Genomic DNA, 14,725 nt, shown 5'->3' on the forward strand with positions numbered 1-14,725 from the left:
AGCAGTATGCAAATTTTCCCATCTTATTATCAGCTCCCCAGTGTGTGAGAGAGAGCAAGTTTGGCTCTGCAGAAAGTGCTGCAGCTCTCATGTGCCCAATTTATTAACTTACACGAGGGTTTAAAATATGTGCTGTTTGCCTCATGTTGAAGAATTTAAATAAATTGTAACAGTGAAAAGAGACAGTTTGGGTAGTTACAGCAAACCTTTCCACCCTGATGCTGGTAGATTATTGGGCACTCCAGTCAGCATCATTATTGTACATTTTGTCCTGCTGATAGAGGTGATGGAAAGATGTAGCCAGATAGTTGAACGGCAGTAAGTTAAAATTTCTGCAGGCTAATGTCTATGCGTGTTCAGAAATATTGAGCAATCTGGTTTCCATAGAATAAATCTATGAAACTCAAACCTCTAAAATTGGCCAGCTGAACCACACAAAGACAATCAATCAATAGCCATATTTTCCACAAGATGAGGACTGAGGCTGAGAGACAAGCAAACAGCATGAGAATATCCAAATACTTTTGCTGTTTAAAAAATAATGCACCATACCTGAAATCTCTTAAATTTTTATTTTCCTTGTGTTATTCTGATATTTACAGTATCTAATTTTTCACTGTTTATTTTGCCTTTGACTTCCACATACTGATGGTGTTCTAATATCTAGGTTTGATGTGACTGATTTTGTACTATACTTAATCATCCTGAGTACTTTGGTAGAACAACAAATAAATTAAAAATATAAATTCCAGAGAGAGAGATTTCCTGTTGTTCACAAGGAGATGATGGTTAAGAGAAGTCTGACCTGACTTATATAGTCCATGGACTGATCTTCTAATCTATACTGCATGTCTGCAGATGATTTATACAGGAATTATATAAATCCACGTTGGGATCATTAGTTGACTCATAGAATTGAAGAATCATAGAACTATAAAGTTGGAAGAGGCCAATTACAGTAGGTCACTGAGTTCAACCTGCCACTCAGTGCAAGAATCTATATTAAAATACCCAGAGACCTGGCTGTCTAATCGCTACTGCTTCATGTCTCCTTAAAAAAATCTGCAAATTACATTAGAAATGAATTTTTTTTTAAAAAAAAACAACTAATAGAATCACTGATTTCGCCTTTCATCTAGAAATATTTATTACAATAGGTGCTTGGGAGAAATTAGAAATTCTATTCCTAATAGCCATGGTGACTGATGATGATCAGAAGTCCAATACAGATGGAAGGTGATAAACTAGAAATATTGTTGTGATGAATGTATGTTGATGATAGTGTCTATTACCAAGATTTCAAATACAGTATACAGTATATATACAGTATGTGTTTAATTATTGGCAAAGGCCCTTTATGTGATTACAAATATGTCCCTCATTTACACACTATATTTTTTTTCATGTAAGGTGAAGGTAAAGGTTCCCCCGCACATGCGTGCTAGTCGTTTCCAACTCTAGGGGCCGGTGCTCATCTCTGTTTCAAAGCTGAAGAGCCAGCGCTTGTCCGAGGACGTCTCCGTGGTCATGTGGCCGGCATGACTAGACGCCAAAGGCACACGGAACGCTGTTACCTTCCCACCGGAGTGGTCCCTATTTTTCTACTTGCATTTTTACGTGCTTTCGAACTGCTAGGTTGGCAGAAGCTGGGATGAGTAACAGGTGCTCACGGTGCTACGCGGCACTCGGGATTTGACTCACCAAACTGCTGACCTTCTGATCAATAAGCTCAGCGTCCTAACCCACTGAGCCACTGCGTCCCTTTTTCATGTAACTCTAAACAATTTTAAAAATAACCCTGAAAAATGTTAGGAAACAGTCAACATTATATCAGGCATAGATTTAAGTACTTGCCGTAGAATTTTAAAGAATGTAAGGAAATTCTTGGAGATATTAAGTGTCTTCCTTTTAGAATGTATTGGAGAAGAAAGGTAGACTTTGTGGACTTTTAGAATATTGAGTGATACTAAAAATGTTTATGATGTGTTTTTTCTAGTGCTGACAAATCAGCCTCATATTGACTTACAAGTTGTAACCTTCAGTGCGGACTAATAACAAGCCCCCTAAGCATTCATTTAAAAGTATATATCCAACAGCGGACATAGAATAGCTCAGTTTTCTTAACACCAAGGACAATGCCTTCTTTCTTAGCCAATGTAATTACTTTCCTTCTTTCTATTTTTCTGTGGAAATTGTAGATATTAGCTGTTGCTCTTTTTACAAGTGGTATTTGTATAAGCAGCTTTTCTCTCACTGAAAGTCTTGTATTGTGTCAACACAATTCAAACAACATTAGTGGAAAAGTGGACGATACTTTTGATGTTTTGACTGAAACTCTTCCTTGTACAGAATTCTGAACATTATTTTTCAGTGTGTGAAGTATTTGGTGTGTTGTTTTTTTCCATTGCTGCTTCCAAAGTTGATTGAATGCACTCTAGAAATAAAGGACAAAAAATATGGAATTTTAATAAAGGACAAAAAATATGGAATTTTAAGGGCCATCAAGCATGATACCTTAGTTCCAGGTTTGTGATCTTTCTTGGATCTTCATTTGTACACAGTAAAAAACAGATTTATGTAGCCTCCTATACATCCTGTACATAACACCAATAAGAAGGGAAATAGGACTGCTGCTGTTTTACATTCCCTTGAATGTTCCTTCATTGCAGCCCACCTTTTTTTTCCCAGAATTAATAAATTCCATTCAGAATTAATGCCAACTCTTCTCTTTGTGTTGAGTGTTGAATTTGACTGACAGTGGGAAAATGCCTTATTTAATAAAGAAAAAAAACAGAATTATTATATTACATTATATTATTAAAAATGACATTGCTGTTTTTTTAAAAAAAAGATTTTTACTTTTTTAATAATATAATAGCGATACTAACTCAGGCTGAGAAAGTCACTGAAAACTCTGATTACAGTAATCCCCACTGGACATTTTATGGAAAACACAAGATGAAATGGATTACTGTTGGGTAGATCTGCCACTTACATGTAGATACCATATTTTTTTAATAGAAAATTTAGATAAACACTAGCTTTTCTTTCAATGTGATCTCCTTCTGACATATAACTGACTCCAGATTCAAAAAGAATTTCAGAATAGAGTTTGCTGTAGAGTTACCTCTTTTCTTATTTATTTTGGGTATTTATGACTGTTGGATTTGAAGAGCAGATAGGGAAGCTGTCAATCAGAACAGAAGACTTTGAGGACAGTGGCAGTTATAGCAGTAGTCACCCAGATAACTACTTCTGAAATAATAACCAATGCACAGAATCGAGATTGCATTGCTCAAGGCACTGGAGTCAATTACAGGAGCAACTTGGCAACTTTTTGGCATTCAGTGGAATGCTAGAAAAAGGGACATAGGCTATAATAGCAGCCATAGTGGTTGTTCACTGTTGTTGTTGTTGTTGTTAGCTGCGAAGTCGTGTCCGACCCATCGCGACCCTATGGACAACGTTCCTCCAGGCCTTCCTGTCCTCTACCATCTTCTGGAGTCCATTTAAGCTCACGCCTACTGCTTCAGTGACTCCATCCACCCACCTCATTCTCTGTCGTCCCTTTCTTCTATTGCCCTCAATCTTTCCCAGCATTCGGCTCTTCTCCAGTGAGTCCTTCCTTCTCATTAGGTGGCCAAAGTATTTGAGTTTTAGCTTCAGGATCTGGCCTTCTAAAGAGCAGTCAGGGTTGATCTCCTCTAGGACTGACCGGTTTGATCGCCTTGCAGTCCAAGGGACTCGCAGGAGTCTTCTCCAGCACCATAGTTCAAAGGCCTCGATTCTTTGGCGCTCAGCCTTTCTTATGGTCCAACTTTCACTGCCATACATTGCAAGGTTGTTCATTATTTCTAATTAATCCAGTGCATACAGATGGTGACTTTCCAAATTGTCAAATATAATCATTCACACTGAAAATTTATTAGGCGCAAGTGTATGCATGTGGAAAGTATAATTCCAATCTGCTACTACCACGTAGATTTGGAAAAGTTACACCTGAATTCAGCAGTGTGGTGTGTTCCAATGAGAGAGCGTGCTGGATCAGTGGCTGAGCAACAGAGCAGGGACCTTACTAGATTCAGCTCTGCCATTAACTTTGCCTTCAGCCTTTTTTTGTGTATACTTGATCTTTTGATTGGCAGAATAAGGATAATAATGCTTATATTACAAAGCTGTCATAAGGATTAAAACAAAATACACATGTTAGTTAAAGTAGTCTTCAATGCAGCAACCAGACTGGTGATGGGGCAATCGGAACACTGCGGGATAAAACTGCTTTTGAAGTCATTGCACTAGTTGCCCATAGATTACAGGCTCACTACTGATGATCACCTACACAGTGCAGTGGTATAACTTCAGATTGAAGCAGGTATTACATTGCCAAAATTGTTGGTCCTTGTCTCGTCCAAACATATTGAGAATATCTGTTAAGAGTCTCACTTCCACAGGAAGTACATGAGATTTAGATTAGGCAACAGGGTTTTTGTCTAGTGACTCACACACTCCAGGGCATGTTTGAATTTGGTATCTTAGTGTGTATTACCTAGAATCTCACAACTGGGGCTGTCTACAAATATTACAAATAAATAAATATCCTAAATATTACATTTTATAATCATATTCCAAGTTTTTCTGATTACTTCAAGAAAAGCAGCACAGTGAGTTGGAGGATATATTTTATAACATATTTTTCCTATTGATGTACTCTTCTGATAAGGATTATTCAAAATTACCAAGGCCTAATCCTTACATTTCAAGAATGACATCTTTTCTTTCTCCTACTTCCTGTACATGATGAAAGCACATAAGAGATAAAACCGAAGAGCTGTTTTAATTTTACTGTTCTGTCCTACCTGGTCTGTTTTCCCAATGTCACAATATCCATCTCAATACATGCCTAACATACATATTATTCTCTTTAAGAGTATGCGGTGTTATGCAAAGGGAGGAAATTTAATAAAATGTAATAAAAAGAGTGGGTAGACACAATTTTTGAGTTCATCTAAGATCTGAAAAACTGGTGGCTGCCCTGTCAGATGTCCCCAAATGTTGCATTGCAAGTGATTTTGTGAAGGAAACTCAGCAATCAAGGCACAAGCTGGAAGCTGTCAATGTTTTATTTTTATACATCTTGATTTCACACTGTTACTTGCAGATGAAAATGCAAAGAATTGGTTGTAAAGGTCAGTTCTCAAAAGACATACATGTCTTGAATTGGAAATTGTGCTTGTTATTTTTTTAAAGTGTGTAAGTTTAAGACTTTAATTAGATAAAGACAAATGTAGGAGAAATGTTTAAAGCATGTTGTTTTTCTTGGAATTATCAGCACCAGAAATCCAAATCTGGATTTATACTTCAGTGCAGGAAGAACAAAGTTTTGCATTTGCTTTGTGGCTTTTTTCCTGAAATTTTCCCCCTCTCTGTACATGAACATTGAGGTAGTAAGAATTTCACCACCATGACAATGCTTTTGCTTTGTGACTCTGCTGACTAAAGATTAGCCAATGAAGCCATGTTTGAGGGCTCTCTAGGAAACTCCTACTATGACACTAACCAATGAAAGTGTTTTCATTCATTCATTTGACTTTGGATGGCTTGCAATTCTAAAATTATAGGACATTTAAAACAATGAAATTGTTTACTGGCTAGATCAGGGGTGGGCAACTGATTTTCCCAAGGGGCCACATGCAAAACTAGGACTGTTGTGGAGGGCCAAAGAAGAGGGCCATAGCCATGGGCGGGACAGGCACAGCCAAAGGTATGGAAGTGGCCTGCAGGCCATAGAATACCCAAGCCTAAGCTAGACAGAAGATACAGACATGAATACAACCTTACAGATGAGTCCTAGGAAAAGTTAATCTCTAACTTTTCAACTGTGTTTACAGACACAGATTCTTGGGATACTTTCCAGGAAATTCTATTATAGTGGCAGATAACTTTCCTTGAGGCATCATTTGCATTTCCAATTGCCTCCAATTGCCTCTTTATTTAATCAAGGGTGATATTAGTTGAATCTACAGGCTAAAGGAAAATAAATAAATAAATAAAAATAATAAATAAATAAAATCATGACCCCCTAAGTATTTTCTAAGATAACAGTGAAAAGGCAGGAGATGTAATGGCTTTTGAGAATGTCCTTGATAAACAGCAGCAGCAGTCTAGGCAATGGTCAGTAAAATGAACAGCTTACCCCACAGGAGCAATGGGTATGTGGCAAATATCTTAGAAGGAGCCCTCTCTAGTTTCTTGGACTGTGAAGACAAAGGTGGAGAGAGATGTACTTTCAGACTTGCAAGTTTTTTTGTAATGTAATTTTATGATTAAAGTAGCGTTTGTACTCATGACTGGTGCTTTTTGTCTGACCTACCTTGAAGGGCTGACAGAGGACTTGTTCTCACAAGTAAACATCACAGCTGCTGTTTTGTAGATAAGTGGTTCTGGGTATTTTCTTTTAATTAACAGGTTTCATGGGGTTAAAAGCCATGGTCTAGCAAAATTGGAAAAACTATCTAAGAATTATGCTGAGTTTAATGCTTCTTCTAGATGTGTTATTTAAATGTGTCTATTGCTTCTTAAGGGACGCGGTGGCTCAGTGGGTTAGGACGCTGAGCTTGTTGATCAGAAGGTCGGCAGTTTGGCGGGTCGAATCCCGAGTGCCGCGTAACAGAGTGAGCGCCTGTTACTCGTCCCAGCTTCTGCCAACCTAGCAGTTCGAAAGCATGTAAAAATGCAAGTAGAAAAATAGGGACCACTACGGTGGGAAGGTAACAGCGTTCTGTGCGCCTTTGGTGTCTAGTCATGCCGGCCACATGACCACAGAGACGTCCTCGGACAAGCGCTGGCTCTTCGGCTTTGAAACGGAGATGAGCACCGGCCCCTAGAGTTGGAAACGACTAGCACGCATGTGCGGGGGAACCTTTACCTTTACTTTTTATTGCTTCTTATCTCTATACAAGTTCAGCCCTTGTGTATTTTTTTGCCAACTGGCACTATTTGCATCAGAGCAATCATAATTACCAGCAAATCAGCATCATCTTATCTTAAACCTTATTATTATTGTTGTTGTTGTTGTTGTTTTATTGTAAGTGATGCCGTCTCTAATTTGAGCAATCCGGTGCTTTTGTACTCTTTATCATAGTTTTTCATGAAACTGCTTAAAGTTAAAAAAAAATTTTTACATCCCCTCTTTTCCTTTTTTTGTAATGAAGCCTAATTCTATTTATCTGCCTTGATGTTAGTCTCCCTACAAAGGATGCTCCCTTCCCTAACCTCAATCTGCAGTGCTAAGGGATTACATCATTTATTTTCTTTTCATTTTTTTTTCCCTTTTAACTAGACAGGAAAGGACACAAGCTGTGGAAGCCTTATTTTTTGTTACTCACCACTGGAAGAGAGAAAACACCGGGTAAATATGGTAATGACAACAATGACTACTAAGCCATGAGACCAAGACAGGGGTATACTGAGATGGTTTCTATGAGAATGAGACCACCAACCTTTGACTCTACTGGCTCAAATGAGCAGTTGCCATGTTTTCTGATTTAACATACCCTTAATGAATAACATAACAATGAGAAGAAGCGCCATGACAGTGCAGTGGTTAGAATGCAGTATTGCAAGCTGACTCTGCCCACTGACAGGAGTTCGATCCTGATCAGCTCAAGGTTGACTTGGCCTTCCATCCTTCCAACGTTAGTAAAATAAGGACCCAGATTGTTACGGACAATATGCTGACTCTGTAAAACTGCTTAGGGAGGGCTATAAAGCACCATGAAGCAGTATATAAGTCTAAGTGCTATTGCTATTCTTTGGCTTAGCCACCATGGTGAATATGTGCCAAAATTAGGGTAACTATACTCAATGTATAGCAAAGCTGTTGTTACTGCACTTTGCCTGTTACACAATTTGTGTGTTTCCAGAGCTTCAGGCTATTCAGGAGTTGCCCTGACCCTGACACTATTTGGTTGCACATAACAGATCTTAGATGTTTTCATGCAGAATACAAAAGAAATTGTTAAAGTATCATTGCAAAGAAGCATTCTTATTATACCGTGATCTTCCTTTTAGAAAATGTATTTTCCTTACACATTTTGCTTTCAGATAGCACCAAAGGAGACAAAGAGAAGATTCTTAAATTATTATCTTAATCTTAAACTAAAACCTCATTTTCAAAATAGAGGTAATTTCTTTATTGTTTATTTGGAAAAGCTTACTAGGGGGGATGACCCCATTTTATTGACCCAGTTAGATTTTTATTTTTGAGTTACTGACAATTACTGGAAATGGAGATTAAGAAAAGCTGGTTGCTTCAAATGGCTTGCCCTCTGTGCTTGTCTTTGATGTGAAATTGTCCTCTTTTTTCTAATGCTCACAGAATAGCAATACTGATAAATTCTCCAGTGTCAAGGGTAGATATTTAATTAATTTTTATTTTTATTGACTAATGGAGACTTTTGTTGGCATTTCATATAAATACTGTGTGGCTATAAAGCATGAAAGTAAATCATTAGTCAGTTTCTCTGTCTCTTTCTCTCCCCTTCATTCATATATATAATATGAACAAATGAATGGGAGAGAGACTGACTAATGATATACTTTCATGCTTTATAGCCACATATATATATATATATATATATATATATATACGATACTCTTAAATTGATCACAATGACTATATTAAATAGCAATTCAGTGATTTGGATTATTTCCTACATCTTTGCTGCTTTCCTCAGCGATTTGTCAAAGAAATCAGATCATCTCACTGTATTCAAATATTTATTGCTTTAGTTCAAGCGATAAAACAAAATAAATTACATATTGAAGAGATATTTGCATGTTTCCAGATCTTCAGTAGTATTACAGTTTCATGCCCTGGGAAAGCTACTTTTCATTTGTGCAAGTTCCTTAGTAAAATCTGAATAGGTTTTATTGTATTATTTTTATGACTCCTCTCCAACTGAGATTTGTACTATTTCTAATTTTTTATTGCTATTCTTGTGATCTGTGAACCTGAGTGCAGTCAAGAAATGACTGTGAAAGATGTTATATTATAAAAGACTTCATCCCTTTTGTTGTTATAATTTGAATTGGACATGTGCTCTAGATTACACTGTCTAATGGAAGCTTAGCATTATTAGCAATAACAAAGTTCAACAAGCTTGTTCATTCAATAAGTAACTCTTTATATTCTGGGATTATAATGCAATCATATATATAAAATGGGTCCAGTCACATAGCAAGAACTGATGGCAGGTGGACCAAGGTAGTCACAGAATGGATCCCACTTGATAAAAAACATCCGCGAAAGAGACCTAAAGCAAGATAGATTGACAACATCAGCAAGTATACTGGGTCCAATTGGCAAAAGAAAGTTCAAGACCATATTAGTTGGAAACATGCAGAAGAGCCTTCAACTTGCAATGGCTAAAATGAGGATAGTGATGATATACTGTATATCTCTGTGTGTATATGTGTATCTGTCTGTCTGTCTGTCTGTCTGTCTGTCTATCTATCTATCTATCTATCTATCTATCTATCTATCTATCTATCTATCCATAGATACATCAATAGATATATAGATATAGATATTATAGAAGATATATAGATACATAGACAACAATCTCTTCTCTTCAAGAGAAAGCACTGCATTCCACTATCATGCGCCACCAGTGGTCTGGCATTCTTAAAGACTGAATTAATTGAAAGACTTATTTCAACATTTTATTGCAAATGAGCTTAATTTTCAGGCAGGAGTTTAGTTTTCTTCTGTAACATATATGTATTAGTTAGCTCCAGTTCACTGATATTGATCATTTTATAGCAATGTGTTTAATTATCTCAGGCTTGGAATAAGCAAAGAGAGAATCCACTGAATGAGTTTAAATTACTTGAAAGCTTCTTATGGCCAAGTCAGTCAAACTTTATTGTGGCAAAAGGGAAAAAATACAATATGTACTTTACAAATTACAGTGTATCATGCATAATAAAAAGGACTGTGGTCATGCCTAGCCTACTATGCTGACAACAGCATGTGCACTATACAGGCTGCAAACATAAACTTTGCAATAGCAAGAACTCTCTTGGGATCCTTATCTGCCAAAAGAAGCTGCACTTAGAATCCTTCTATTCAGTCTGGAAATGTGCTAAGAGGTGTTTGTAATATATTGTGTCTCAGTAAAAATTTCAGTACAGCTCTCATCTTTGCAGGGAGAAAATCTTTCAGCATAGGGAATTTTGCGTTGTTTACCCTCTAATACAGGGATTCCCAACCAGGGGTGCGAGATGATATTCCCAGGGGTGCAAAAACTTGGGTTTTCAAAATTATAGTGTATACACATAATTTGTTGCCGTTATTTGAACTTTTGTAAGGGGTACAGAAGCGTTCCAGGGGTGTGGGGTATTGAAAAGGTTGGGAACCACTGCTCTAATATCAGTGATAGTAAGATATTAAATTTCAACAGCATAAAAGACCTTAAGAACTTATTGTTTGGGCCAGATATAATGCTAGCTTAAAATCTGCTGTGTCCTGATTGAGTGGTTTCTTGATATCTTCTGTTGGTAACACCGGTCCAGAATTCTTTGTTTAAAAGTTACCATTGCCTCATCTTCTGTCAGGTGCATCAACATCTGATGGGAAAAAACACAATTTATATAACGTGTCGTTTATTTGGCATTTCCAAGAAGAAGAATTATTATTTTACAAGCCTTGGGACTGAGAGCGAAATTTAAACCCTGCCTCCAAATGTAGACCAGTGTCAGACGTACATTTAGCTATATTTTAAATATCTTTTTCAGGAATCCAGTTTGAAGTCTCTCCAGTTTCTCCTGACACCTGGATTTAACTGCACTCCATAGAGGAGATGTGCCGGCTTCTTGGCTTCAAAAACCTTTGAAGCAGCTGGTATATACTGGGCTCCCCTAGAGAATAAGAGAAGATTGATGCTTCTGAACTTCTCAGAGCATTCAAAGCAACCTGACAGTATGAAACCAGTTTTAGGGAGTGAGTTTTGTAATTTATTTTGGCACCCTGGGCTACAGTGGCAATTTCAATACAATCACTCACAGATTGGAGTGGAAATCCTGTCAGAATTAAAAAGCAGAAATTTAAGGCTTTCCTGTATTGCCAAATGAAAAGACACACTCTTTTGAAAGAAATTTTTTGGATATGTTTGAAGCTACCGGAAGTTTATCAACAGTTGCAGTGTAAATAAGACCTATCCCTGCATTAAATCACTTGAACAAGTTCTACCCATTTTACGAGAAGTGGAAATCCATTAGGAATAGTCCATATGTATGCGACTAATTTTTGAGAGTTGCACCCCCCGATTCATTTACTTTAGCAAGTGATATTGTCCAGACTTTATCTGATTCCAGCATTGGTCCTTGTTAGTACCTGGATGCCTTGGAATTCCAGGGCCATAGGCTAGATCAGACATGTCAAACACAAGGCCCGGGAGCCAGATCCGGCCCGCAAAGTGGTTTCATGTGGCCCGCAAAGCCATCCTGGAAACAGTGAGGGAACGGCCCCCACTGCCTTGGCCCTGGCCCAGAGACCCTCCTTCTGCCAGAGACCCTCAGATCTGTCCCACTCCTGCCCAGGCCCCCATAGGCACCCTTGATGTAAACGATGTAGAGCTGGCCACGCCCACCCAGTAGGCCATACGCACTCTAGCCACGCCCACCCAGTAGGCCATGCCCACCCTGGCCATACCCACCCGGCCCCTTGAGGGCAACCGCAATGCTGATGCGGCCCTCAATGAAATTGAGTTTGACACCCCTGGGCTAGATGGAGAAGTAGAAGAATAACCTGGAAGAACAGAACAGCATCTGTCAAGAAAACTCCAGCAGTGCAGTCAGCAGAAGTCAGGCTTGGCTTGAAGGCATTTTTACTTCATTTGCTCCTGATTGGTATGTGGATAGTTATTAATTTATTATTTTATTTATTAAATTTATATGCCATTGTTGAACAATGACTCTGGGTGGCTTTAAATATCATAAAAAAGCAATATAAAACAACTAGAACATTAAATGTTAAAAGTTAACAAAAAACTAGATAAAAAGGAATGAGAACATAAACGAGGTGAAGATGGGATCTTCTTCTTAGCCTACACTTACCTTACCTTTCCCCAGATGTCCATTTTTCATATAGTCCATTGAGCCATGACCTCTAGGGTTCATATTATATGTTAAACCTAAACTAAAGAAATATGACTTGGCGTAATGTAAAACTCAATTGATATATGAATATCAAGAAATACAGAGATCATGGCAAAATGCAATTTAAATCAGATTATCTACCACCAAATTCTATGAATCTTACAAGGCAATTTTTGACTGTACTTATGCTGTTTTCTTCCTAAACTTGTGTTTGTAGATTATTATTATTTTTTTAAAAAAAACTGGCTGGCAACCAAATTTGCTTGCCTAGCAATATTTTTCTTTGTCTTGTGTTGTATGTTTATAAGAAGGTTGTTAGGAAAAGTACTTCCTAGTTACATATTTAACTATTAAGAAAACACTTGTTAAGAATGGTGACTTCTGTGTAGCAGTACTGTACAACGCTTATGAGCTAGTATTAACAGTTTAAAATAATGATGCTGGAAAATATTTTTGAAGACTTTTTTATGCATAAAATACTTGGGGTGCTAATATACACTCTATTTTATGTTGTGCCTTTGTTTTCATTAATATTTGAACATCCTTCTGCAGACAACAGGAAAAAAAATCATCCAAAGAAATGTAAGTTCACGCATACATATAAATTCATTAAACAGTAAATGTTTTCAGACCACTCTAATCTTTCTCATCCAGTATATTATAATTAACATTAAAGATTAAACATAATCTAGTCTTACTTGAGATTGGGAAAACTTGTATTTTAAATCATCTCTCTCTCTCTCTCTCTCTCTCTCTCTCTCTCTCTCTCTCTCTCTCTCTCTCTCTCTCTCAGTGTGTGTGTGTGTGAGAGAGAGAGCAAGCATATTATGCAATGCGTTGGCTTAAATAGTAAATAAAATGAGTTGGCGGAATGAATGCAAAATTATTTTAAGTTAACATGGTAAAACTTAATAATCAGTGCAGTATATTCATATTTACTCAGTCCTGTTTTACGTATATGGGCTATATTTCTGCCTTACATTATGTAGCTTTTAGAAGTCTTTGCAAGCTGTGCCTATTCACTGAGGCTCAATTCTTGCAGAGGTTTCTCTGGAGCTGCTGTTTCCTGGTGGCAGTAACACCTGTCTTGTCTTATCTCAACTTTTAGGATGTTCTCTTACCTTCCTGGAGCCAAGGTGCCTTATTGTTTTGCCACTGTCTCTCCATTCTCTAGGAATGATAAAATAGATAGAGTTACTCCTTCTCTACACAGTCATGTTTCTCTTCTTTTTATAAAAGCAAGGAAACAAGGAAGATGGAGAAGGGCTGGATGCTGATTGTTCCCTATTGGCAGCTGGATAGCATTCCTTCCTCTTCTTCATTACCTCTGGCCCTAAGGAGTGGCACTAAGGGCATCACACATAATAATAATCTGACATTTATATAGAAGAGTGATGCCAATGCCCTTAGATTTAAGCCATCTTAACTAGGATGGAATTTGAGCTCAATTTGAGCATCCACCCCATTTCCCACCAAAGTCACTCCAGTGACGTCTGTGTCATGTAATTTCACTGACTTCCAGATAAGCTGGGGTCCTGGCCTAAAAGGAAGCCAATGTACATGAAGTCACTTTATGAAAGCTTTTTTTTCTATCTCAGATATTCCTGATGAATCCAGGAGCAGCAGGCATATTATTACACTGTGGTATTGGTGGGGGGAAAAATTGTCTGTTTCACTTTCCCTGGCCCTTTGCTTTCAATGGACATGGAAATCTTCCATCATTTATCACTTTGTTCACTTTTTTCCAAGCTAAAAATGATATGCTTCAGTGTTGTACTTTGTCTTTTTCCATGTTCAGCAGAATAGGTGGTCAGTTCTCATGCAATGTCTGCAAAAACAGTATGTCATGATTAAAATGCAATTATAATTAAAGTGAACAATGCAAATCTTCAACAAAGAAAAAATATGATTTAAAAAAGCCCTTTAGTTATTTCTGAATTTTGTACAGTAAGAAATGTTAGTTCTTCTTGAATTTGTGTTGCATCATCAACCACTGAGCAGATGAACCTGAAATTATTCCTCCTAGTAAGATACCTTCAAATTAACATTTTTATTGCTTTCATGTTGCACTGTTTGATTAGATCCTTTTGCAATTCCTCAGTATTAGGGTTAATTATTTCTTTGTCGTCAGTATGTTTTAGTCCATTCTTTTCTATTATATGTTATTGAGGAAACCATAAACTAACCCTAATATTCAGATTATCCACATCTTTACTTCTTTTTATCACAGCAAAAGACTAGTAGTCCCCCAGAGTGTCTTCTCTTGGTTTTTAATCCACAAGAGTCTTTTCCATTAAATTTTAAAATTACTGTTTTTATTAATACTTTCTTATGTGTGACATCTCAATAGCTTTATGCAAATCCAAGTAAATTATATGCTTTGTAATCCATTTCTTGATTTCTGCTGTGTGCTATGTCTAAACTGTAAAATTTCTGCTGTTTAGATTCTCCATATGAGTTTATTAAATGAAGTTCTTTATTCAATTTTCATAACTATCTTCCTTCACTACTGTGGATTATATTGTTTGTCTTAGTAATTTAAATGAACACTTTCTAATTGAAGAAG

The 14,725-nt window shown here is 37.2% G+C and overlaps 1 protein-coding gene and 1 long non-coding RNA gene across 2 annotated transcripts in view; both read left to right on the forward strand.

Annotated features, from left to right (window-relative positions):
* MTUS2 (microtubule associated scaffold protein 2) overlaps positions 1–14,725 on the forward strand; it is a gene marked incomplete at its 5' end in the record, with an annotated part of 205,844 nt that overhangs the window by 47,900 nt on the left and 143,219 nt on the right. The window lies entirely within an intron of this gene.
* On the forward strand, positions 11,882–13,964 carry LOC308667908. The gene is made up of 3 exons (XR_014026420.1): positions 11,882–11,910; positions 12,712–12,741; positions 13,758–13,964. It is a non-coding gene; the product is annotated as an uncharacterized lncRNA (long non-coding RNA).

The sequence above is a fragment of the Vipera berus genome, assembly GCF_964194415.1.
Source record: "Vipera berus genome assembly, chromosome: 4".
In the NCBI taxonomy this organism is placed as follows: Eukaryota; Metazoa; Chordata; class Lepidosauria; order Squamata; family Viperidae; genus Vipera; species Vipera berus.